This window comes from Schistocerca americana, unplaced genomic scaffold (assembly GCF_021461395.2).
Source record: "Schistocerca americana isolate TAMUIC-IGC-003095 unplaced genomic scaffold, iqSchAmer2.1 HiC_scaffold_913, whole genome shotgun sequence".
Classification (NCBI taxonomy): Eukaryota; Metazoa; Arthropoda; class Insecta; order Orthoptera; family Acrididae; genus Schistocerca; species Schistocerca americana.
Genome location: NW_025726690.1, coordinates 1 through 24,406, shown reverse-complemented (window position 1 = coordinate 24,406; position 24,406 = coordinate 1). Strand labels below are relative to the sequence as shown.

Sequence of the window (24,406 nt, the reverse complement as noted above, 5' to 3'; positions counted from 1 at the left end):
AGCAAAGTCGGGACAAGTCGGGACGGGGACAGGGATAGGAATGGCGCGAATGCAGTGCAAACTACGCAGACACCTGGTGTGAGGCGAGGCGAGGAAGCCCACATCGCTACCAGTGGCGCCCTCCAGCACGACACTGCCACACCCCGCACAGGCCCTCCGCTGGACACCACGGACAAGATGCGTCCTCCGCTAGTGTCGAAGTCTGCACGCGCCCAGCAACACCTCGGTGCCTGGCGCGCTGTGTTTACCTCGTGCGACTGGGCCGGCGGCGCCTCGCGTGTCGTCTGCTACCTCTGCCTCGTTGCTTTCTTTCTTTTTACTGAACTGTAAGTAATGGATATCCTTTACGATGAAAGTGAAGAGCGACAGAATAATATTCAGTGCGAGTTTGATCGTTCCGTAGAGAAACCTTCGGCTTTCGAGATCCATCGTTGGTTGCTTGAGGACTTGATGTTGTCTACTACTGATGTGCTCGGTATTCAGTTCGATACGTTTTTAAATTCTGTGTTCTTGAAACTGAAATCTCCCGATCTGTGTGATGCTGTTGTCTCTGTTAATGACGGTGTTCGTCGATTTCGACACCTTAACGGAAATATTAGTAATGTCACTGTGTCTCATGCTGGTTTTGGTCTTCGCCAAATACGCATATTTAACCTTCCGTTTGAAATACGCAACGACACTATTTCTCGTCACTTGCGGCCATATGGCACTGTTTTATCTGTAGTGAAAGAGAAATGGTCGTCTGCGTACATATTTCAAGTCGAGAACGGTGTGCGCAGTGTTAAGATGGTGGTTAGGCAGCATATTCCGTCTTTTATTTTAGTGAATGGCCACCGTGCGTTTGTCACGTACAGTGGCCAGCCACAGACTTGCTCATTTTGTAACGGTGTCGGACATTATCGGCAGGATTGTCCGAAGCGCAAACGGCCTGTTCAGCTACCACTTGAGGGCAATTTGCAAGGAGCTAGTTTTGCTTCCGTCGCCGCTACGGTCTTGGGTTCCGCCCCCCCCGCGCCCGCGCGGCGTGCGGCAGATGTTAATCTTGCTGCCGCCGCGGAAGCGATGGATGTGTCTGCTGATGCTACTGTCTCTGTTCTTGCGACTACCGGCCAGGAATCTTTGTCCGCGGCTTCGGAAAACGTGCCTGCTGCTCTTCAACCGGTTGTGGGTGCTGTTGTGTCGGAGGCTGTCTCTGACTCCGTGCCGCCATCGGTAACCGATGTTGTTCCGTGCCCTAATTCGGACCCTGTTGTACCTGTTGTGTCGCAGTTGGCACCCTCTCCTTCTGTGCCTGCACCCGTCGTTGTACCCTCTGATGTTTCTGAGCCTAATCCTGCTGCGGAATCACGCCATGTTTTTGTGGAACCAAAACCGCAACGGGATGAGGCTCGTTCTCGGAGTTCCAGTAGGCAACGCTTCCGCAGTGTCAGTAGCTCCCCTTCTTACGACGGGGGTTACACGCGGCGTGACCGTAGTCCGTCCCCGGTGGGGCGCTCCCCCGCCTCTTCTTGGGCGTCGCAACGCCGTGCCGCGCGGCGTGACCTCGACGTGGAGCTACGGCCGCCTCAGGCTTCCGGCTCCGGGCGTCAGCCGCCGCGCAAACAGCAACAACAACAGTCGCCGCGGGCCTCTTCTCGCCTCGCGCAGTCAGCTGATCTGAGCGGTGCGGCGCAGCAACGTGACGTTGCTGTTCGCCATCTGCGGACTGTGTTAAGTCAACCAGCCTCTGTAGACGTGCCTGTTTTAGCGCCTGACACTGTCTCGGCTGTGACTACGGCACCTCTGTCGACGAAACGGAAGGCTGAGGACGTCCACCGACGTCGCGCTGGCCCTTCTATCCACGACCGCGTGTCGGTGCCTCCCTCCGACGTGCAGATGCCCGTCAGGGATCCTGTATCGGTCGCTTCTGCCGTGCCAGCTACTGCCACCCTGCCACCCCTCTCCCCCTTCGAGCCTTTGGAGTGGGCGAAGGATGTTGTGGAGGGTGAGGAGACATAGTGTGTGTCCTGTGTGCCCCCTCCTCCGTCGTGCACCTGCACATTCCGTGTTTTCTGTGTGTTTTTACTTTTGTGTGTGTCTTTTAACTGTGTGAGTCTATGACTTACGATTTTAGCCAGTGGAATGTAGTCACCATTAATCTTAACAAGTTGAGCCACCCGTGCAAGTTACTGGCTTTTAAGGCCTTTTTACGTGATCACCACTGCCATGTTGTCTTTTTACAAGAGGTGACGCGCGATGCCCTTGTCTTTTTACACGATTTTAGTAACTTTATTGTTGTTGACAATGTTTTACCGGATTCCAATGTCGGAACTGCCATTTTAGTCCGTTCTGACCTTGCTATTTCCGACGTTGCTATTTTACCAAATGGTCGTGCTGTTAGTTGCACTATACTGGGCGTTGTCTTTGTTAACGTTTATGCCCCGTCTGGGAACGATAAGCCGGCGAGGGCTGTGTTTTATGGGCAGGAATTGTGTGCACTGCTACACCGGAATGTGGATGCTTTAGTTGTCGGCGGCGATTTTAATTGCGTTTTAGATGTTGTCGATCAGGTGCCTCGTCCTAACCTTTGTCGCGAGCTCGGCGACTTGATTCGCAGTTTTCAGCTCGTTGATACGTGGCGTGTTTTAAACCCTGATGTTACCCACTATACCCATTTTTATTCCACGGGGCACAGCCGCCTGGACAGAATTTACACTTCTGCCTCGCTTTCTGCCCGTATTTGCCGCACGGAAATGTTTCCCGTGCTGTTTTCTGATCATTCCGGTTACCTCTGTCAGCTTTTATTGCCTCGCTTTTGTGTTTCCAGACGACAGAATCTGTGGAAATTTAATTGTGCTTTATTGACCGACGACCATTTTGTGCGGTGTTTTACCAATCTGTGGCATAAATTACTCGGGACTCGGCGAGGTGACTGTAGTGTGCTGGAGTGGTGGGTCGGGGAGGCCAAGCCAGTGATAAGGCAGTTTTTAATTGATTTTAGCCGCGAGGCGGCTCGTTGGCGTCGCGCCACGGCCCGCTTCCATCAGGCGTGTTTACAAGACCTCGCGCTGCGCGTGACGTCACAGCCTGCCTTGCTGCCCGCTTTTAAGCAATTCCAGCTTAAGCTTCTCGCTGATTTGCGCGCTGTTAGTGATGGTGTCGTCGTGCGCAGCCAGCCTGCGGGGGTTGTGGATGGCGAACCTTTGTCGCTTTACCATCTGACCAGGGAACGACGGAGGCGTGCCCGTCTGCAAATCAGTACTTGGAAAAAGTGCGATGGTGGACGGACTACTGTCCAGTCCGACATTGAGCGGGATATTTTTAATCATTTTAGTTCCCTCTTCCGTGCGCTGGACGATGACTGTGATGCGTTGCGGGATTTTTTACAAGTTATACCTCATGTTTTAACTCGTGCGGATAGGACGCATTTAAATGCTGCTTATGTACCTGACGACCTGTACGACGCTATCCGACGAAGCCCTAAGTGTAAATCGCCTGGTCCCGACGGCATTCCTTCTGAATTTTATTTGAAGTTTTATGATCTTTTTCGAGATGTTTTTGTGGCTCTTTTAAATGAAATACGGGATGGTGCTGTTATCCCTGCTGCGTTTGAGGAGGGGGTAGTGACCTTAGTACCTAAATCGACTGCGACGCCCTGTATTGACGCTGTTCGGCCGATCACCTTACTTAACGCCGACTTTAAGATTGTGACGCGCTGTGTGGCTCAGCGCCTTAAAGTTGTTTTACCGTCGGTTCTCAGTGACAGTCAATCATGTGCGGTGCCGGGTCGAAACATTTTTGACGCGGTTCTCGCATATCGCGACTGTATCGGCTTTGTTAAACGTGCGAGAGTGCCGACAGCTGCCATCTTATTGATTGACTTCAAAAATGCTTTCGACCGCGTTAGCCATGTATACCTCCGCCAGGTTCTTGTGCGGATGGGATTCGGCCTTAAGTTTACGACTGTGGTAAAGCATCTTTTACAGAATGCGACGTCACGAGTTAGTGTCAACGGCCGCTTGACGCCGGCTTTCCGTGTTGCGCGCTCGGTGCGGCAGGGGTGTCCCCTTTCGATGGCCCTTTTTTCCGTAGCCTTAGATCCGTTGCTGCGGATTATCGGCCGCGAATGCCGCGGCATTCAGGTCGGGGCGGACCGCCTCATTTGTAAGGCATACGCCGACGACCTTGGTGTTTTTCTTGGCCATTCCGATGACGTTGATAATTTATATGGCGCACTGCAACGCTTTGAAAAAGCCACAGGTGCCATTGTCAACCCTGCTAAGACTGTTTGTTTGCCTCTTACACCCCGCGCACGGTCTTTACAGCGAAACTGGTTCTGCGTCCGCGAACAACAAAAAGTCCTAGGCGTGCTTTTTTCTTCTCACCCACAACGGATGGAGGCGCTTAATTGGCGGTCCACGCTGCACAAGGTGCGTGCCGTTGCCAAGATCTATGCGGCTCGCACGTTGGCGCTTCGTGATAAGGTGGCCTTGATCAATAATAACATTCTGGCCAGGGCGTGGTATCTCGCACAGGTCCTTCCACTGCCTCGGCAATTGGAACGTGCCCTCAAGCAAGCGGTGTATTGGTTTTTATGGCGAGGTGACATTTTTAAGGTCTCGTATGACACTTGTACTCTCAGCCCGACAGATGGTGGTTTGGGTTTAGTAGATCTTCGCGCGAAGTGCTCTGCTCTGTTTTGGAAACGGACCACTGTTGTGATGGAGAGGGCGCCGAACGGTCCCACTGCGGCGGTCTTCAATCTGTATCGTCCTCCATCTGCGGCGGCGCCGGTGAATGTCTCGCACATTCCCTTTTTTCTTAATTATGTGCGTCGCTACTATATGGAAAACAGCTACTTGGAGCTCTGTGACGTCCCCAGCCTTCGTGTCAGCGATGTCGTTTCCGCTCTCCGTGGGTCTACTGCGCGTTGTAAGTGGGAGTATCGGCTACCGTGGTATAACTGGGTCACGGTATGGAAAAATCTTGCCAGCAATGTTCTTCCTCCCTCTGTACACGCAGTGTGGTACAAGGTTGTGCATCGTACCTTCCCTACGCATGCGAAGCTCCACTCCATTAATCTTCTCTCGTCTGGAGCTTGTGACCTGTGTGCTGTGGAGGATACCCTTGAACACCGTTTCGTGTGTGGCCATTTTTGCAGTGTTTGGCATACCGCCCGAGATATGGTTCGCCTTATCAATCGGGTGGATACGCGCTCTGTTTTGCCGACAGACGTCTTAATCCCTCAGTGCGCCGCCTACCCGAATACTAAGAAGAATGCCACGGTGTGGCTCCTGGGTCACACCGTTTTTGCAATGTTTTCCCTGAAATTGACAACCGAATTTGACTTTCTTACATACTTATGGACTCAGCATGAACAAATTGCAGCCATGCCTGGCTATCGTGCTAATTTCGCGAATTTTTTGCAGGTTGCCCTTGCTCATGCATTTACCCGGATGTCGATGGCTACTTAACATGGTTTGATGATTTGGTATACTCTTCTACTTAGACCGCTCGAGTTGTGTTTTCCAGGAACGTACAATTATAGAAATTCGTGTAATCAGAGGTACTCTATTTTTTATTCTTTGTGTTCCTTTTCATTTCCGGTATGGTTTACCTTCTCCTTGTTTCTGATTATTTTTATGCTGTGGATATCGGCGATTTCTTTTTGCAGAACTGACTTTCACATGTCGGTCTCCCAAGTAGCGGCAGTCCTATTTTTAGTCCTTTCCTGTATTACCGCGCAGTGACTTTCATTTTCTTCTTTTAGTTTCATTTCTACACTTGTTGGACTTTACTCCTCTGCTTTACTGGTTTGGAACTTTCCTAGTAATAGTACACCTGAGGAAGTGGTTTCTTTTTCTAGTTTTGGATTTTATCTTTTTTGTATACTGGAATCTTGTTTTTTTTTTTTTTTTTTTTTTTTTTTTTTTTTTTTTTTTTTTTTTTTTTTCTGGTGGAATACTTGTCTCCATTTAGAAGATTTCATGGATTATGGCTTTTTCTTTGCACCTGCCGCTTTTTCCCGACGGACGTCGACATTCTCAAGGATGCTAACGGGGGATACGTTTTCTTTTTCGTCAGTCCGTAGTGGGACTTTGAGTCAACAGTACCTTTATAGCTCATGAAGCTCGCCAATGGAAGGCGTTTTGTGGAGAGCGATAAGGCCGGGCTATAAGGGGAGATGGTAAAAAAAATAAAAAAAAAAAAAAAAAAAGGTGCTGTTGGCTCCTTTCCTTTCTTTTTTGTTTTGTTATTATGTCGCTACCCCTGCCAGCCCAATTTTCAAACTACCTTTCTGTTGTGACAAAGATGCTTCCTTAACCCTTTTAAACTACTGTAATGGTAACAAAATGCAGTAATTAAAAAACTTAAAAAAAAGGTGCTGTTGGCTCCTTTCCTTTTTTTGTTTTGTTATTATGTCGCTACCCCTGCCAGCCCAATTTTCAAACTACCTTTCTGTTGTGACAAAGATGCTTCCTTAAGCCTTTTAAACTACTGTAATGGTGCGAAAATGCAGTAATTAACTCAGTTTGAGGGAGAATGTGCTAACCAAGTTTGCCAAGAAGACTTTGAAAACGACAAAACAGTACGAATCGGCAGTTGATTTCTGAAATACGTCACCGCCTATTTTTGTGTAAAGTTCCAAATTTGATTTGTAATCACGAATTTATTCCTTAGTCGTCTCGTCACGTCTCGTCCCGCAGACGTTTGTCGTGCTTGCGCTGTCATATGGACCACGACCCGAGCGGCAGCGAGCGGCAGTCGAGCAAAGTCGGGACAAGTCGGGACGGGGACAGGGATAGGAATGGCGCGAATGCAGTGCAAACTACGCAGACACCTGGTGTGAGGCGAGGCGAGGAAGCCCACATCGCTACCAGTGGCGCCCTCCAGCACGACACTGCCACACCCCGCACAGGCCCTCCGCTGGACACCACGGACAAGATGCGTCCTCCGCTAGTGTCGAAGGCTGCACGCGCCCAGCGAATGACAGGAGGTGCAACGAGCAACAGTGCGTCTCACACACGCGGCGGTACGCCCGCTAATTCGGCCGTCGCTCGCTGGGACGCCGGGCGCGCCCCCCGCGCCGTCCTCGAGGAACTGGCTGTTGCAGAAGGAAGTGCTTTCGTCAAATGCGGCGGAAAACTAACATTTTGCGTGTTGGGAGAGAAGCCGAACGCGAATTCTGCCGTGCTCCTACCTTGCACGAGTGCCAACGGCCATACCATGATGAATACACCGGTTCTCGTCCGATCACCGAAGTTAAGCATCATTGGGCCCGGTTAGTACTTGGATGGGTGACCGCCTGGGAAACCCGGGTGCTGTTGGCTCCTTTCCTTTCTTTTTTGTTTTGTTATTATGTCGCTACCCCTGCCAGCCCAATTTTCAAACTACCTTTCTGTTGTGACAAAGATGCTTCCTTAACCCTTTTAAACTACTGTAATGGTAACAAAATGCAGTAATTAAAAAACTTAAAAAAAAGGTGCTGTTGGCTCCTTTCCTTTTTTTGTTTTGTTATTATGTCGCTACCCCTGCCAGCCCAATTTTCAAACTACCTTTCTGTTGTGACAAAGATGCTTCCTTAAGCCTTTTAAACTACTGTAATGGTGCGAAAATGCAGTAATTAACTCAGTTTGAGGGAGAATGTGCTAACCAAGTTTGCCAAGAAGACTTTGAAAACGACAAAACAGTACGAATCGGCAGTTGATTTCTGAAATACGTCACCGCCTATTTTTGTGTAAAGTTCCAAATTTGATTTGTAATCACGAATTTATTCCTTAGTCGTCTCGTCACGTCTCGTCCCGCAGACGTTTGTCGTGCTTGCGCTGTCATATGGACCACGACCCGAGCGGCAGCGAGCGGCAGTCGAGCAAAGTCGGGACAAGTCGGGACGGGGACAGGGATAGGAATGGCGCGAATGCAGTGCAAACTACGCAGACACCTGGTGTGAGGCGAGGCGAGGAAGCCCACATCGCTACCAGTGGCGCCCTCCAGCACGACACTGCCACACCCCGCACAGGCCCTCCGCTGGACACCACGGACAAGATGCGTCCTCCGCTAGTGTCGAAGGCTGCACGCGCCCAGCGAATGACAGGAGGTGCAACGAGCAACAGTGCGTCTCACACACGCGGCGGTACGCCCGCTAATTCGGCCGTCGCTCGCTGGGACGCCGGGCGCGCCCCCCGCGCCGTCCTCGAGGAACTGGCTGTTGCAGAAGGAAGTGCTTTCGTCAAATGCGGCGGAAAACTAACATTTTGCGTGTTGGGAGAGAAGCCGAACGCGAATTCTGCCGTGCTCCTACCTTGCACGAGTGCCAACGGCCATACCATGATGAATACACCGGTTCTCGTCCGATCACCGAAGTTAAGCATCATTGGGCCCGGTTAGTACTTGGATGGGTGACCGCCTGGGAAACCCGGGTGCTGTTGGCTCCTTTCCTTTCTTTTTTGTTTTGTTATTATGTCGCTACCCCTGCCAGCCCAATTTTCAAACTACCTTTCTGTTGTGACAAAGATGCTTCCTTAACCCTTTTAAACTACTGTAATGGTAACAAAATGCAGTAATTAAAAAACTTAAAAAAAAGGTGCTGTTGGCTCCTTTCCTTTTTTTGTTTTGTTATTATGTCGCTACCCCTGCCAGCCCAATTTTCAAACTACCTTTCTGTTGTGACAAAGATGCTTCCTTAAGCCTTTTAAACTACTGTAATGGTGCGAAAATGCAGTAATTAACTCAGTTTGAGGGAGAATGTGCTAACCAAGTTTGCCAAGAAGACTTTGAAAACGACAAAACAGTACGAATCGGCAGTTGATTTCTGAAATACGTCACCGCCTATTTTTGTGTAAAGTTCCAAATTTGATTTGTAATCACGAATTTATTCCTTAGTCGTCTCGTCACGTCTCGTCCCGCAGACGTTTGTCGTGCTTGCGCTGTCATATGGACCACGACCCGAGCGGCAGCGAGCGGCAGTCGAGCAAAGTCGGGACAAGTCGGGACGGGGACAGGGATAGGAATGGCGCGAATGCAGTGCAAACTACGCAGACACCTGGTGTGAGGCGAGGCGAGGAAGCCCACATCGCTACCAGTGGCGCCCTCCAGCACGACACTGCCACACCCCGCACAGGCCCTCCGCTGGACACCACGGACAAGATGCGTCCTCCGCTAGTGTCGAAGGCTGCACGCGCCCAGCGAATGACAGGAGGTGCAACGAGCAACAGTGCGTCTCACACACGCGGCGGTACGCCCGCTAATTCGGCCGTCGCTCGCTGGGACGCCGGGCGCGCCCCCCGCGCCGTCCTCGAGGAACTGGCTGTTGCAGAAGGAAGTGCTTTCGTCAAATGCGGCGGAAAACTAACATTTTGCGTGTTGGGAGAGAAGCCGAACGCGAATTCTGCCGTGCTCCTACCTTGCACGAGTGCCAACGGCCATACCATGATGAATACACCGGTTCTCGTCCGATCACCGAAGTTAAGCATCATTGGGCCCGGTTAGTACTTGGATGGGTGACCGCCTGGGAAACCCGGGTGCTGTTGGCTCCTTTCCTTTCTTTTTTGTTTTGTTATTATGTCGCTACCCCTGCCAGCCCAATTTTCAAACTACCTTTCTGTTGTGACAAAGATGCTTCCTTAACCCTTTTAAACTACTGTAATGGTAACAAAATGCAGTAATTAAAAAACTTAAAAAAAAGGTGCTGTTGGCTCCTTTCCTTTTTTTGTTTTGTTATTATGTCGCTACCCCTGCCAGCCCAATTTTCAAACTACCTTTCTGTTGTGACAAAGATGCTTCCTTAAGCCTTTTAAACTACTGTAATGGTGCGAAAATGCAGTAATTAACTCAGTTTGAGGGAGAATGTGCTAACCAAGTTTGCCAAGAAGACTTTGAAAACGACAAAACAGTACGAATCGGCAGTTGATTTCTGAAATACGTCACCGCCTATTTTTGTGTAAAGTTCCAAATTTGATTTGTAATCACGAATTTATTCCTTAGTCGTCTCGTCACGTCTCGTCCCGCAGACGTTTGTCGTGCTTGCGCTGTCATATGGACCACGACCCGAGCGGCAGCGAGCGGCAGTCGAGCAAAGTCGGGACAAGTCGGGACGGGGACAGGGATAGGAATGGCGCGAATGCAGTGCAAACTACGCAGACACCTGGTGTGAGGCGAGGCGAGGAAGCCCACATCGCTACCAGTGGCGCCCTCCAGCACGACACTGCCACACCCCGCACAGGCCCTCCGCTGGACACCACGGACAAGATGCGTCCTCCGCTAGTGTCGAAGGCTGCACGCGCCCAGCGAATGACAGGAGGTGCAACGAGCAACAGTGCGTCTCACACACGCGGCGGTACGCCCGCTAATTCGGCCGTCGCTCGCTGGGACGCCGGGCGCGCCCCCCGCGCCGTCCTCGAGGAACTGGCTGTTGCAGAAGGAAGTGCTTTCGTCAAATGCGGCGGAAAACTAACATTTTGCGTGTTGGGAGAGAAGCCGAACGCGAATTCTGCCGTGCTCCTACCTTGCACGAGTGCCAACGGCCATACCATGATGAATACACCGGTTCTCGTCCGATCACCGAAGTTAAGCATCATTGGGCCCGGTTAGTACTTGGATGGGTGACCGCCTGGGAAACCCGGGTGCTGTTGGCTCCTTTCCTTTCTTTTTTGTTTTGTTATTATGTCGCTACCCCTGCCAGCCCAATTTTCAAACTACCTTTCTGTTGTGACAAAGATGCTTCCTTAACCCTTTTAAACTACTGTAATGGTAACAAAATGCAGTAATTAAAAAACTTAAAAAAAAGGTGCTGTTGGCTCCTTTCCTTTTTTTGTTTTGTTATTATGTCGCTACCCCTGCCAGCCCAATTTTCAAACTACCTTTCTGTTGTGACAAAGATGCTTCCTTAAGCCTTTTAAACTACTGTAATGGTGCGAAAATGCAGTAATTAACTCAGTTTGAGGGAGAATGTGCTAACCAAGTTTGCCAAGAAGACTTTGAAAACGACAAAACAGTACGAATCGGCAGTTGATTTCTGAAATACGTCACCGCCTATTTTTGTGTAAAGTTCCAAATTTGATTTGTAATCACGAATTTATTCCTTAGTCGTCTCGTCACGTCTCGTCCCGCAGACGTTTGTCGTGCTTGCGCTGTCATATGGACCACGACCCGAGCGGCAGCGAGCGGCAGTCGAGCAAAGTCGGGACAAGTCGGGACGGGGACAGGGATAGGAATGGCGCGAATGCAGTGCAAACTACGCAGACACCTGGTGTGAGGCGAGGCGAGGAAGCCCACATCGCTACCAGTGGCGCCCTCCAGCACGACACTGCCACACCCCGCACAGGCCCTCCGCTGGACACCACGGACAAGATGCGTCCTCCGCTAGTGTCGAAGGCTGCACGCGCCCAGCGAATGACAGGAGGTGCAACGAGCAACAGTGCGTCTCACACACGCGGCGGTACGCCCGCTAATTCGGCCGTCGCTCGCTGGGACGCCGGGCGCGCCCCCCGCGCCGTCCTCGAGGAACTGGCTGTTGCAGAAGGAAGTGCTTTCGTCAAATGCGGCGGAAAACTAACATTTTGCGTGTTGGGAGAGAAGCCGAACGCGAATTCTGCCGTGCTCCTACCTTGCACGAGTGCCAACGGCCATACCATGATGAATACACCGGTTCTCGTCCGATCACCGAAGTTAAGCATCATTGGGCCCGGTTAGTACTTGGATGGGTGACCGCCTGGGAAACCCGGGTGCTGTTGGCTCCTTTCCTTTCTTTTTTGTTTTGTTATTATGTCGCTACCCCTGCCAGCCCAATTTTCAAACTACCTTTCTGTTGTGACAAAGATGCTTCCTTAACCCTTTTAAACTACTGTAATGGTAACAAAATGCAGTAATTAAAAAACTTAAAAAAAAGGTGCTGTTGGCTCCTTTCCTTTTTTTGTTTTGTTATTATGTCGCTACCCCTGCCAGCCCAATTTTCAAACTACCTTTCTGTTGTGACAAAGATGCTTCCTTAAGCCTTTTAAACTACTGTAATGGTGCGAAAATGCAGTAATTAACTCAGTTTGAGGGAGAATGTGCTAACCAAGTTTGCCAAGAAGACTTTGAAAACGACAAAACAGTACGAATCGGCAGTTGATTTCTGAAATACGTCACCGCCTATTTTTGTGTAAAGTTCCAAATTTGATTTGTAATCACGAATTTATTCCTTAGTCGTCTCGTCACGTCTCGTCCCGCAGACGTTTGTCGTGCTTGCGCTGTCATATGGACCACGACCCGAGCGGCAGCGAGCGGCAGTCGAGCAAAGTCGGGACAAGTCGGGACGGGGACAGGGATAGGAATGGCGCGAATGCAGTGCAAACTACGCAGACACCTGGTGTGAGGCGAGGCGAGGAAGCCCACATCGCTACCAGTGGCGCCCTCCAGCACGACACTGCCACACCCCGCACAGGCCCTCCGCTGGACACCACGGACAAGATGCGTCCTCCGCTAGTGTCGAAGGCTGCACGCGCCCAGCGAATGACAGGAGGTGCAACGAGCAACAGTGCGTCTCACACACGCGGCGGTACGCCCGCTAATTCGGCCGTCGCTCGCTGGGACGCCGGGCGCGCCCCCCGCGCCGTCCTCGAGGAACTGGCTGTTGCAGAAGGAAGTGCTTTCGTCAAATGCGGCGGAAAACTAACATTTTGCGTGTTGGGAGAGAAGCCGAACGCGAATTCTGCCGTGCTCCTACCTTGCACGAGTGCCAACGGCCATACCATGATGAATACACCGGTTCTCGTCCGATCACCGAAGTTAAGCATCATTGGGCCCGGTTAGTACTTGGATGGGTGACCGCCTGGGAAACCCGGGTGCTGTTGGCTCCTTTCCTTTCTTTTTTGTTTTGTTATTATGTCGCTACCCCTGCCAGCCCAATTTTCAAACTACCTTTCTGTTGTGACAAAGATGCTTCCTTAACCCTTTTAAACTACTGTAATGGTAACAAAATGCAGTAATTAAAAAACTTAAAAAAAAGGTGCTGTTGGCTCCTTTCCTTTTTTTGTTTTGTTATTATGTCGCTACCCCTGCCAGCCCAATTTTCAAACTACCTTTCTGTTGTGACAAAGATGCTTCCTTAAGCCTTTTAAACTACTGTAATGGTGCGAAAATGCAGTAATTAACTCAGTTTGAGGGAGAATGTGCTAACCAAGTTTGCCAAGAAGACTTTGAAAACGACAAAACAGTACGAATCGGCAGTTGATTTCTGAAATACGTCACCGCCTATTTTTGTGTAAAGTTCCAAATTTGATTTGTAATCACGAATTTATTCCTTAGTCGTCTCGTCACGTCTCGTCCCGCAGACGTTTGTCGTGCTTGCGCTGTCATATGGACCACGACCCGAGCGGCAGCGAGCGGCAGTCGAGCAAAGTCGGGACAAGTCGGGACGGGGACAGGGATAGGAATGGCGCGAATGCAGTGCAAACTACGCAGACACCTGGTGTGAGGCGAGGCGAGGAAGCCCACATCGCTACCAGTGGCGCCCTCCAGCACGACACTGCCACACCCCGCACAGGCCCTCCGCTGGACACCACGGACAAGATGCGTCCTCCGCTAGTGTCGAAGGCTGCACGCGCCCAGCGAATGACAGGAGGTGCAACGAGCAACAGTGCGTCTCACACACGCGGCGGTACGCCCGCTAATTCGGCCGTCGCTCGCTGGGACGCCGGGCGCGCCCCCCGCGCCGTCCTCGAGGAACTGGCTGTTGCAGAAGGAAGTGCTTTCGTCAAATGCGGCGGAAAACTAACATTTTGCGTGTTGGGAGAGAAGCCGAACGCGAATTCTGCCGTGCTCCTACCTTGCACGAGTGCCAACGGCCATACCATGATGAATACACCGGTTCTCGTCCGATCACCGAAGTTAAGCATCATTGGGCCCGGTTAGTACTTGGATGGGTGACCGCCTGGGAAACCCGGGTGCTGTTGGCTCCTTTCCTTTCTTTTTTGTTTTGTTATTATGTCGCTACCCCTGCCAGCCCAATTTTCAAACTACCTTTCTGTTGTGACAAAGATGCTTCCTTAACCCTTTTAAACTACTGTAATGGTAACAAAATGCAGTAATTAAAAAACTTAAAAAAAAGGTGCTGTTGGCTCCTTTCCTTTTTTTGTTTTGTTATTATGTCGCTACCCCTGCCAGCCCAATTTTCAAACTACCTTTCTGTTGTGACAAAGATGCTTCCTTAAGCCTTTTAAACTACTGTAATGGTGCGAAAATGCAGTAATTAACTCAGTTTGAGGGAGAATGTGCTAACCAAGTTTGCCAAGAAGACTTTGAAAACGACAAAACAGTACGAATCGGCAGTTGATTTCTGAAATACGTCACCGCCTATTTTTGTGTAAAGTTCCAAATTTGATTTGTAATCACGAATTTATTCCTTAGTCGTCTCGTCACGTCTCGTCCCGCAGACGTTTGTCGTGCTTGCGCTGTCATATGGACCACGACCCGAGCGGCAGCGAGCGGCAGTCGAGCAAAGTCGGGACAAGTCGGGACGGGGACAGGGATAGGAATGGCGCGAATGCAGTGCAAACTACGCAGACACCTGGTGTGAGGCGAGGCGAGGAAGCCCACATCGCTACCAGTGGCGCCCTCCAGCACGACACTGCCACACCCCGCACAGGCCCTCCGCTGGACACCACGGACAAGATGCGTCCTCCGCTAGTGTCGAAGGCTGCACGCGCCCAGCGAATGACAGGAGGTGCAACGAGCAACAGTGCGTCTCACACACGCGGCGGTACGCCCGCTAATTCGGCCGTCGCTCGCTGGGACGCCGGGCGCGCCCCCCGCGCCGTCCTCGAGGAACTGGCTGTTGCAGAAGGAAGTGCTTTCGTCAAATGCGGCGGAAAACTAACATTTTGCGTGTTGGGAGAGAAGCCGAACGCGAATTCTGCCGTGCTCCTACCTTGCACGAGTGCCAACGGCCATACCATGATGAATACACCGGTTCTCGTCCGATCACCGAAGTTAAGCATCATTGGGCCCGGTTAGTACTTGGATGGGTGACCGCCTGGGAAACCCGGGTGCTGTTGGCTCCTTTCCTTTCTTTTTTGTTTTGTTATTATGTCGCTACCCCTGCCAGCCCAATTTTCAAACTACCTTTCTGTTGTGACAAAGATGCTTCCTTAACCCTTTTAAACTACTGTAATGGTAACAAAATGCAGTAATTAAAAAACTTAAAAAAAAGGTGCTGTTGGCTCCTTTCCTTTTTTTGTTTTGTTATTATGTCGCTACCCCTGCCAGCCCAATTTTCAAACTACCTTTCTGTTGTGACAAAGATGCTTCCTTAAGCCTTTTAAACTACTGTAATGGTGCGAAAATGCAGTAATTAACTCAGTTTGAGGGAGAATGTGCTAACCAAGTTTGCCAAGAAGACTTTGAAAACGACAAAACAGTACGAATCGGCAGTTGATTTCTGAAATACGTCACCGCCTATTTTTGTGTAAAGTTCCAAATTTGATTTGTAATCACGAATTTATTCCTTAGTCGTCTCGTCACGTCTCGTCCCGCAGACGTTTGTCGTGCTTGCGCTGTCATATGGACCACGACCCGAGCGGCAGCGAGCGGCAGTCGAGCAAAGTCGGGACAAGTCGGGACGGGGACAGGGATAGGAATGGCGCGAATGCAGTGCAAACTACGCAGACACCTGGTGTGAGGCGAGGCGAGGAAGCCCACATCGCTACCAGTGGCGCCCTCCAGCACGACACTGCCACACCCCGCACAGGCCCTCCGCTGGACACCACGGACAAGATGCGTCCTCCGCTAGTGTCGAAGGCTGCACGCGCCCAGCGAATGACAGGAGGTGCAACGAGCAACAGTGCGTCTCACACACGCGGCGGTACGCCCGCTAATTCGGCCGTCGCTCGCTGGGACGCCGGGCGCGCCCCCCGCGCCGTCCTCGAGGAACTGGCTGTTGCAGAAGGAAGTGCTTTCGTCAAATGCGGCGGAAAACTAACATTTTGCGTGTTGGGAGAGAAGCCGAACGCGAATTCTGCCGTGCTCCTACCTTGCACGAGTGCCAACGGCCATACCATGATGAATACACCGGTTCTCGTCCGATCACCGAAGTTAAGCATCATTGGGCCCGGTTAGTACTTGGATGGGTGACCGCCTGGGAAACCCGGGTGCTGTTGGCTCCTTTCCTTTCTTTTTTGTTTTGTTATTATGTCGCTACCCCTGCCAGCCCAATTTTCAAACTACCTTTCTGTTGTGACAAAGATGCTTCCTTAACCCTTTTAAACTACTGTAATGGTAACAAAATGCAGTAATTAAAAAACTTAAAAAAAAGGTGCTGTTGGCTCCTTTCCTTTTTTTGTTTTGTTATTATGTCGCTACCCCTGCCAGCCCAATTTTCAAACTACCTTTCTGTTGTGACAAAGATGCTTCCTTAAGCCTTTTAAACTACTGTAATGGTGCGAAAATGCAGTAATTAACTCAGTTTGAGGGAGAATGTGCTAACCAAGTTTGCCAAGAAGACTTTGAAAACGACAAAACAGTACGAATCGGCAGTTGATTTCTGAAATACGTCACCGCCTATTTTTGTGTAAAGTTCCAAATTTGATTTGTAATCACGAATTTATTCCTTAGTCGTCTCGTCACGTCTCGTCCCGCAGACGTTTGTCGTGCTTGCGCTGTCATATGGACCACGACCCGAGCGGCAGCGAGCGGCAGTCGAGCAAAGTCGGGACAAGTCGGGACGGGGACAGGGATAGGAATGGCGCGAATGCAGTGCAAACTACGCAGACACCTGGTGTGAGGCGAGGCGAGGAAGCCCACATCGCTACCAGTGGCGCCCTCCAGCACGACACTGCCACACCCCGCACAGGCCCTCCGCTGGACACCACGGACAAGATGCGTCCTCCGCTAGTGTCGAAGGCTGCACGCGCCCAGCGAATGACAGGAGGTGCAACGAGCAACAGTGCGTCTCACACACGCGGCGGTACGCCCGCTAATTCGGCCGTCGCTCGCTGGGACGCCGGGCGCGCCCCCCGCGCCGTCCTCGAGGAACTGGCTGTTGCAGAAGGAAGTGCTTTCGTCAAATGCGGCGGAAAACTAACATTTTGCGTGTTGGGAGAGAAGCCGAACGCGAATTCTGCCGTGCTCCTACCTTGCACGAGTGCCAACGGCCATACCATGATGAATACACCGGTTCTCGTCCGATCACCGAAGTTAAGCATCATTGGGCCCGGTTAGTACTTGGATGGGTGACCGCCTGGGAAACCCGGGTGCTGTTGGCTCCTTTCCTTTCTTTTTTGTTTTGTTATTATGTCGCTACCCCTGCCAGCCCAATTTTCAAACTACCTTTCTGTTGTGACAAAGATGCTTCCTTAACCCTTTTAAACTACTGTAATGGTAACAAAATGCAGTAATTAAAAAACTTAAAAAAAAGGTGCTGTTGGCTCCTTTCCTTTTTTTGTTTTGTTATTATGTCGCTACCCCTGCCAGCCCAATTTTCAAACTACCTTTCTGTTGTGACAAAGATGCTTCCTTAAGCCTTTTAAACTACTGTAATGGTGCGAAAATGCAGTAATTAACTCAGTTTGAGGGAGAATGTGCTAACCAAGTTTGCCAAGAAGACTTTGAAAACGACAAAACAGTACGAATCGGCAGTTGATTTCTGAAATACGTCACCGCCTATTTTTGTGTAAAGTTCCAAATTTGATTTGTAATCACGAATTTATTCCTTAGTCGTCTCGTCACGTCTCGTCCCGCAGACGTTTGTCGTGCTTGCGCTGTCATATGGACCACGACCCGAGCGGCAGCGAGCGGCAGTCGAGCAAAGTCGGGACAAGTCGGGACGGGGACAGGGATAGGAATGGCGCGAATGCAGTGCAAACTACGCAGACACCTGGTGTGAGGCGAGGCGAGGAAGCCCACATCGCTACCAGTGGCGCCCTCCAGCACGACACTGCCACACCCCGCACAGGCCCTCCGCTGGACACCACGGACAAGATGCGTCCTCCGCTAGTGTCGAAGGCTGCACGCGCCCAGCGAATGACAGGAGGTGCAACGAGCAACAGTGCGTCTCACACACGCGGCGGTACGCCCGCTAATTCGGCCGTCGCTCGCTGGGACGCCGGGCGCGCCCCCCGCGCCGTCCTCGAGGAACTGGCTGTTGCAGAAGGAAGTGCTTTCGTCAAATGCGGCGGAAAACTAACATTTTGCGTGTTGGGAGAGAAGCCGAACGCGAATTCTGCCGTGCTCCTACCTTGCACGAGTGCCAACGGCCATACCATGATGAATACACCGGTTCTCGTCCGATCACCGAAGTTAAGCATCATTGGGCCCGGTTAGTACTTGGATGGGTGACCGCCTGGGAAACCCGGGTGCTGTTGGCTCCTTTCCTTTCTTTTTTGTTTTGTTATTATGTCGCTACCCCTGCCAGCCCAATTTTCAAACTACCTTTCTGTTGTGACAAAGATGCTTCCTTAACCCTTTTAAACTACTGTAATGGTAACAAAATGCAGTAATTAAAAAACTTAAAAAAAAGGTGCTGTTGGCTCCTTTCCTTTTTTTGTTTTGTTATTATGTCGCTACCCCTGCCAGCCCAATTTTCAAACTACCTTTCTGTTGTGACAAAGATGCTTCCTTAAGCCTTTTAAACTACTGTAATGGTGCGAAAATGCAGTAATTAACTCAGTTTGAGGGAGAATGTGCTAACCAAGTTTGCCAAGAAGACTTTGAAAACGACAAAACAGTACGAATCGGCAGTTGATTTCTGAAATACGTCACCGCCTATTTTTGTGTAAAGTTCCAAATTTGATTTGTAATCACGAATTTATTCCTTAGTCGTCTCGTCACGTCTCGTCCCGCAGACGTTTGTCGTGCTTGCGCTGTCATATGGACCACGACCCGAGCGGCAGCGAGCGGCAGTCGAGCAAAGTCGGGACAAGTCGGGACGGGGACAGGGATAGGAATGGCGCGAATGCAGTGCAAACTACGCAGACACCTGGTGTGAGGCGAGGCGAGGAAGCCCACATCGCTACCAGTGGCGCCCTCCAGCACGACACTGCCACACCCCGCACAGGCCCTCCGCTGGACACCACGGACAAGATGCGTCCTCCGCTAGTGTCGAAGGCTGCACGCGCCCAGCGAATGACAGGAGGTGCAACGAGCAACAGTGCGTCTCACACACGCGGCGGTACGCCCGCTAATTCGGCCGTCGCTCGCTGGGACGCCGGGCGCGCCCCCCGCGCCGTCCTCGAGGAACTGGCTGTTGCAGAAGGAAGTGCTTTCGTCAAATGCGGCGGAAAACTAACATTTTGCGTGTTGGGAGAGAAGCCGAACGCGAATTCTGCCGTGCTCCTACCTTGCACGAGTGCCAACGGCCATACCATGATGAATACACCGGTTCTCGTCCGATCACCGAAGTTAAGCATCATTGGGCCCGGTTAGTACTTGGATGGGTGACCGCCTGGGAAACCCGGGTGCTGTTGGCTCCTTTCCTTTCTTTTTTGTTTTGTTATTATGTCGCTACCCCTGCCAGCCCAATTTTCAAACTACCTTTCTGTTGTGACAAAGATGCTTCCTTAACCCTTTTAAACTACTGTAATGGTAACAAAATGCAGTAATTAAAAAACTTAAAAAAAAGGTGCTGTTGGCTCCTTTCCTTTTTTTGTTTTGTTATTATGTCGCTACCCCTGCCAGCCCAATTTTCAAACTACCTTTCTGTTGTGACAAAGATGCTTCCTTAAGCCTTTTAAACTACTGTAATGGTGCGAAAATGCAGTAATTAACTCAGTTTGAGGGAGAATGTGCTAACCAAGTTTGCCAAGAAGACTTTGAAAACGACAAAACAGTACGAATCGGCAGTTGATTTCTGAAATACGTCACCGCCTATTTTTGTGTAAAGTTCCAAATTTGATTTGTAATCACGAATTTATTCCTTAGTCGTCTCGTCACGTCTCGTCCCGCAGACGTTTGTCGTGCTTGCGCTGTCATATGGACCACGACCCGAGCGGCAGCGAGCGGCAGTCGAGCAAAGTCGGGACAAGTCGGGACGGGGACAGGGATAGGAATGGCGCGAATGCAGTGCAAACTACGCAGACACCTGGTGTGAGGCGAGGCGAGGAAGCCCACATCGCTACCAGTGGCGCCCTCCAGCACGACACTGCCACACCCCGCACAGGCCCTCCGCTGGACACCACGGACAAGATGCGTCCTCCGCTAGTGTCGAAGGCTGCACGCGCCCAGCGAATGACAGGAGGTGCAACGAGCAACAGTGCGTCTCACACACGCGGCGGTACGCCCGCTAATTCGGCCGTCGCTCGCTGGGACGCCGGGCGCGCCCCCCGCGCCGTCCTCGAGGAACTGGCTGTTGCAGAAGGAAGTGCTTTCGTCAAATGCGGCGGAAAACTAACATTTTGCGTGTTGGGAGAGAAGCCGAACGCGAATTCTGCCGTGCTCCTACCTTGCACGAGTGCCAACGGCCATACCATGATGAATACACCGGTTCTCGTCCGATCACCGAAGTTAAGCATCATTGGGCCCGGTTAGTACTTGGATGGGTGACCGCCTGGGAAACCCGGGTGCTGTTGGCTCCTTTCCTTTCTTTTTTGTTTTGTTATTATGTCGCTACCCCTGCCAGCCCAATTTTCAAACTACCTTTCTGTTGTGACAAAGATGCTTCCTTAACCCTTTTAAACTACTGTAATGGTAACAAAATGCAGTAATTAAAAAACTTAAAAAAAAGGTGCTGTTGGCTCCTTTCCTTTTTTTGTTTTGTTATTATGTCGCTACCCCCTGCCAGCCCAATTTTCAAACTACCTTTCTGTTGTGACAAAGATGCTTCCTTAAGCCTTTTAAACTACTGTAATGGTGCGAAAATGCAGTAATTAACTCAGTTTGAGGGAGAATGTGCTAACCAAGTTTGCCAAGAAGACTTTGAAAACGACAAAACAGTACGAATCGGCAGTTGATTTCTGAAATACGTCACCGCCTATTTTTGTGTAAAGTTCCAAATTTGATTTGTAATCACGAATTTATTCCTTAGTCCGTCTCGTCACGTCTCGTCCCGCAGACGTTTGTCGTGCTTGCGCTGTCATATGGACCACGACCCGAGCGGCAGCGAGCGGCAGTCGAGCAAAGTCGGGACAAGTCGGGACGGGGACAGGGATAGGAATGGCGCGAATGCAGTGCAAACTACGCAGACACCTGGTGTGAGGCGAGGCGAGGAAGCCCACATCGCTACCAGTGGCGCCCTCCAGCACGACACTGCCACACCCCGCACAGGCCCTCCGCTGGACACCACGGACAAGATGCGTCCTCCGCTAGTGTCGAAGGCTGCACGCGCCCAGCGAATGACAGGAGGTGCAACGAGCAACAGTGCGTCTCACACACGCGGCGGTACGCCCGCTAATTCGGCCGTCGCTCGCTGGGACGCCGGGCGCGCCCCCCGCGCCGTCCTCGAGGAACTGGCTGTTGCAGAAGGAAGTGCTTTCGTCAATTGCGGCGGAAAACTAACATTTTGCGTGTTGGGAGAGAAGCCGAACGCGAATTCTGCCGTGCTCCTACCTTGCACGAGTGCCAACGGCCATACCATGATGAATACACCGGTTCTCGTCCGATCACCGAAGTTAAGCATCATTGGGCCCGGTTAGTACTTGGATGGGTGACCGCCTGGGAAACCCGGGTGCTGTTGGCTCCTTTCCTTTCTTTTTTGTTTTGTTATTATGTCGCTACCCCTGCCAGCCCAATTTTCAAACTACCTTTCTGTTGTGACAAAGATGCTTCCTTAACCCTTTTAAACTACTGTAATGGTAACAAAATGCAGTAATTAAAAAACTTAAAAAAAGGTGCTGTTGGCTCCTTTCCTTTTTTTGTTTTGTTATTATGTCGCTACCCCTGCAGCCCAATTTTCAAACTACCTTTCTGTTGTGACAAAGATGCTTCCTTAAGCCTTTTAAACTACTGTAATGGTGCGAAAATGCAGTAATTAACTCAGTTTGAGGGAGAATGTGCTAACCAAGTTTGCCAAGAAGACTTTGAAAACGACAAAACAGTACGAATCGGCAGTTGATTTCTGAAATACGTCACCGCCTATTTTTGTGTAAAGTTCCAAATTTGATTTGTAATCACGAATTTATTCCTTAGTCGTCTCGTCACGTCTCGTCCCGCAGACGTTTGTCGTGCTTGCGCTGTCATATGGACACGACCCGAGCGGCAGCGAGCGGCAGTCGAGCAAAGTCGGGACAAGTCGGGACGGGGACAGGGATAGGAATGGCGCGAATGCAGTGCAAACTACGCAGACACCTGGTGTGAGGCGAGGCGAGGAAGCCCACATCGCTACCAGTGGCGCCCTCCAGCACGACACTGCCACACCCCCGCACAGGCCCTCCGCTGGACACCACGGACAAGATGCGTCCTCCGCTAGTGTCGAAGGCTGCACGCGCCCAGCGAATGACAGGAGGTGCAACGAGCAACAGTGCGTCTCACACACGCGGCGGTACGCCCGCTAATTCGGCCGTCGCTCGCTGGGACGCCGGGCGCGCCCCCCGCGCCGTCCTCGAGGAACTGGCTGTTGCAGAAGGAAGTGCTTTCGTCAAATGCGGCGGAAAACTAACATTTTGCGTGTTGGGAGAGAAGCCGAACGCGAATTCTGCCGTGCTCCTACCTTGCACGAGTGCCAACGGCCATACCATGATGAATACACCGGTTCTCGTCCGATCACCGAAGTTAAGCATCATTGGGCCCGGTTAGTACTTGGATGGGTGACCGCCTGGGAAACCCGGGTGCTGTTGGCTCCTTTCCTTTCTTTTTTGTTTTGTTATTATGTCGCTACCCCTGCCAGCCCAATTTTCAAACTACCTTTCTGTTGTGACAAAGATGCTTCCTTAACCCTTTTAAACTACTGTAATGGTAACAAAATGCAGTAATTAAAAAACTTAAAAAAAAGGTGCTGTTGGCTCCTTTCCTTTTTTTGTTTTGTTATTATGTCGCTACCCCTGCCAGCCCAATTTTCAAACTACCTTTCTGTTGTGACAAAGATGCTTCCTTAAGCCTTTTAAACTACTGTAATGGTGCGAAAATGCAGTAATTAACTCAGTTTGAGGGAGAATGTGCTAACCAAGTTTGCCAAGAAGACTTTGAAAACGACAAAACAGTACGAATCGGCAGTTGATTTCTGAAATACGTCACCGCCTATTTTTGTGTAAAGTTCCAAATTTGATTTGTAATCACGATTTATTCCTTAGTCGTCTCGTCACGTCTCGTCCCGCAGACGTTTGTCGTGCTTGCGCTGTCATATGGACCACGACCCGAGCGGCAGCGAGCGGCAGTCGAGCAAAGTCGGGACAAGTCGGGACGGGGACAGGGATAGGAATGGCGCGAATGCAGTGCAAACTACGCAGACACCTGGTGTGAGGCGAGGCGAGGAAGCCCACATCGCTACCAGTGGCGCCCTCCAGCACGACACTGCCACACCCCGCACAGGCCCTCCGCTGGACACCACGGACAAGATGCGTCCTCCGCTAGTGTCGAAGGCTGCACGCGCCCAGCGAATGACAGGAGGTGCAACGAGCAACAGTGCGTCTCACACACGCGGCGGTACGCCCGCTAATTCGGCCGTCGCTCGCTGGGACGCCGGGCGCGCCCCCCGCGCCGTCCTCGAGGAACTGGCTGTTGCAGAAGGAAGTGCTTTCGTCAAATGCGGCGGAAAACTAACATTTTGCGTGTTGGGAGAGAAGCCGAACGCGAATTCTGCCGTGCTCCTACCTTGCACGAGTGCCAACGGCCATTACCATGATGAATACACCGGTTCTCGTCCGATCACCGAAGTTAAGCATCATTGGGCCCGGTTAGTACTTGGATGGGTGACCGCCTGGGAAACCCGGGTGCTGTTGGCTCCTTTCCTTTCTTTTTTGTTTTGTTATTATGTCGCTACCCCTGCCAGCCCAATTTTCAAACTACCTTTCTGTTGTGACAAAGATGCTTCCTTAACCCTTTTAAACTACTGTAATGGTAACAAAATGCAGTAATTAAAAAACTTAAAAAAAAGGTGCTGTTGGCTCCTTTCCTTTTTTTGTTTTGTTATTATGTCGCTACCCCTGCCAGCCCAATTTTCAAACTACCTTTCTGTTGTGACAAAGATGCTTCCTTAAGCCTTTTAAACTACTGTAATGGTGCGAAAATGCAGTAATTAACTCAGTTTGAGGGAGAATGTGCTAACCAAGTTTGCCAAGAAGACTTTGAAAACGACAAAACAGTACGAATCGGCAGTTGATTTCTGAAATACGTCACCGCCTATTTTTGTGTAAAGTTCCAAATTTGATTTGTAATCACGAATTTATTCCTTAGTCGTCTCGTCACGTCTCGTCCCGCAGACGTTTGTCGTGCTTGCGCTGTCATATGGACCACGACCCGAGCGGCAGCGAGCGGCAGTCGAGCAAAGTCGGGACAAGTCGGGACGGGGACAGGGATAGGAATG

General features: G+C 50.9%; 16 non-coding genes across 16 annotated transcripts; all 16 read left to right on the top strand.

The window, feature by feature from the left end:
• Positions 1–7,191: 7,191 nt before the first annotated feature.
• On the top strand, positions 7,192–7,310 carry LOC124592316. The gene has a single exon (XR_006977370.1). It is a non-coding gene; the product is annotated as a 5S ribosomal RNA (ribosomal RNA).
• Positions 7,311–8,292: 982 nt separating this feature from the next.
• On the top strand, positions 8,293–8,411 carry LOC124592315. The gene has a single exon (XR_006977369.1). It is a non-coding gene; the product is annotated as a 5S ribosomal RNA (ribosomal RNA).
• A 982-nt stretch (positions 8,412–9,393) lies between these two features.
• LOC124592314 lies at positions 9,394–9,512 on the top strand. The gene has a single exon (XR_006977368.1). It is a non-coding gene; the product is annotated as a 5S ribosomal RNA (ribosomal RNA).
• Positions 9,513–10,494: 982 nt separating this feature from the next.
• Positions 10,495–10,613, top strand: LOC124592313. The gene has a single exon (XR_006977367.1). It is a non-coding gene; the product is annotated as a 5S ribosomal RNA (ribosomal RNA).
• Positions 10,614–11,595: 982 nt separating this feature from the next.
• On the top strand, positions 11,596–11,714 carry LOC124592312. The gene has a single exon (XR_006977366.1). It is a non-coding gene; the product is annotated as a 5S ribosomal RNA (ribosomal RNA).
• Positions 11,715–12,696: 982 nt separating this feature from the next.
• On the top strand, positions 12,697–12,815 carry LOC124592311. Its single transcript, XR_006977365.1, has one exon. It is a non-coding gene; the product is annotated as a 5S ribosomal RNA (ribosomal RNA).
• A 982-nt stretch (positions 12,816–13,797) lies between these two features.
• LOC124592310 lies at positions 13,798–13,916 on the top strand. The gene has a single exon (XR_006977364.1). It is a non-coding gene; the product is annotated as a 5S ribosomal RNA (ribosomal RNA).
• A 982-nt stretch (positions 13,917–14,898) lies between these two features.
• Positions 14,899–15,017, top strand: LOC124592309. The gene has a single exon (XR_006977363.1). It is a non-coding gene; the product is annotated as a 5S ribosomal RNA (ribosomal RNA).
• Positions 15,018–15,999: 982 nt separating this feature from the next.
• On the top strand, positions 16,000–16,118 carry LOC124592308. Its single transcript, XR_006977362.1, has one exon. It is a non-coding gene; the product is annotated as a 5S ribosomal RNA (ribosomal RNA).
• A 982-nt stretch (positions 16,119–17,100) lies between these two features.
• On the top strand, positions 17,101–17,219 carry LOC124592307. The gene has a single exon (XR_006977361.1). It is a non-coding gene; the product is annotated as a 5S ribosomal RNA (ribosomal RNA).
• Positions 17,220–18,201: 982 nt separating this feature from the next.
• On the top strand, positions 18,202–18,320 carry LOC124592347. Its single transcript, XR_006977399.1, has one exon. It is a non-coding gene; the product is annotated as a 5S ribosomal RNA (ribosomal RNA).
• A 982-nt stretch (positions 18,321–19,302) lies between these two features.
• LOC124592340 lies at positions 19,303–19,421 on the top strand. Its single transcript, XR_006977393.1, has one exon. It is a non-coding gene; the product is annotated as a 5S ribosomal RNA (ribosomal RNA).
• A 982-nt stretch (positions 19,422–20,403) lies between these two features.
• Positions 20,404–20,522, top strand: LOC124592329. The gene has a single exon (XR_006977382.1). It is a non-coding gene; the product is annotated as a 5S ribosomal RNA (ribosomal RNA).
• A 984-nt stretch (positions 20,523–21,506) lies between these two features.
• On the top strand, positions 21,507–21,625 carry LOC124592317. The gene has a single exon (XR_006977371.1). It is a non-coding gene; the product is annotated as a 5S ribosomal RNA (ribosomal RNA).
• Positions 21,626–22,605: 980 nt separating this feature from the next.
• LOC124592306 lies at positions 22,606–22,724 on the top strand. The gene has a single exon (XR_006977360.1). It is a non-coding gene; the product is annotated as a 5S ribosomal RNA (ribosomal RNA).
• A 981-nt stretch (positions 22,725–23,705) lies between these two features.
• LOC124592345 lies at positions 23,706–23,825 on the top strand. The gene has a single exon (XR_006977397.1). It is a non-coding gene; the product is annotated as a 5S ribosomal RNA (ribosomal RNA).
• Positions 23,826–24,406: the final 581 nt, after the last annotated feature.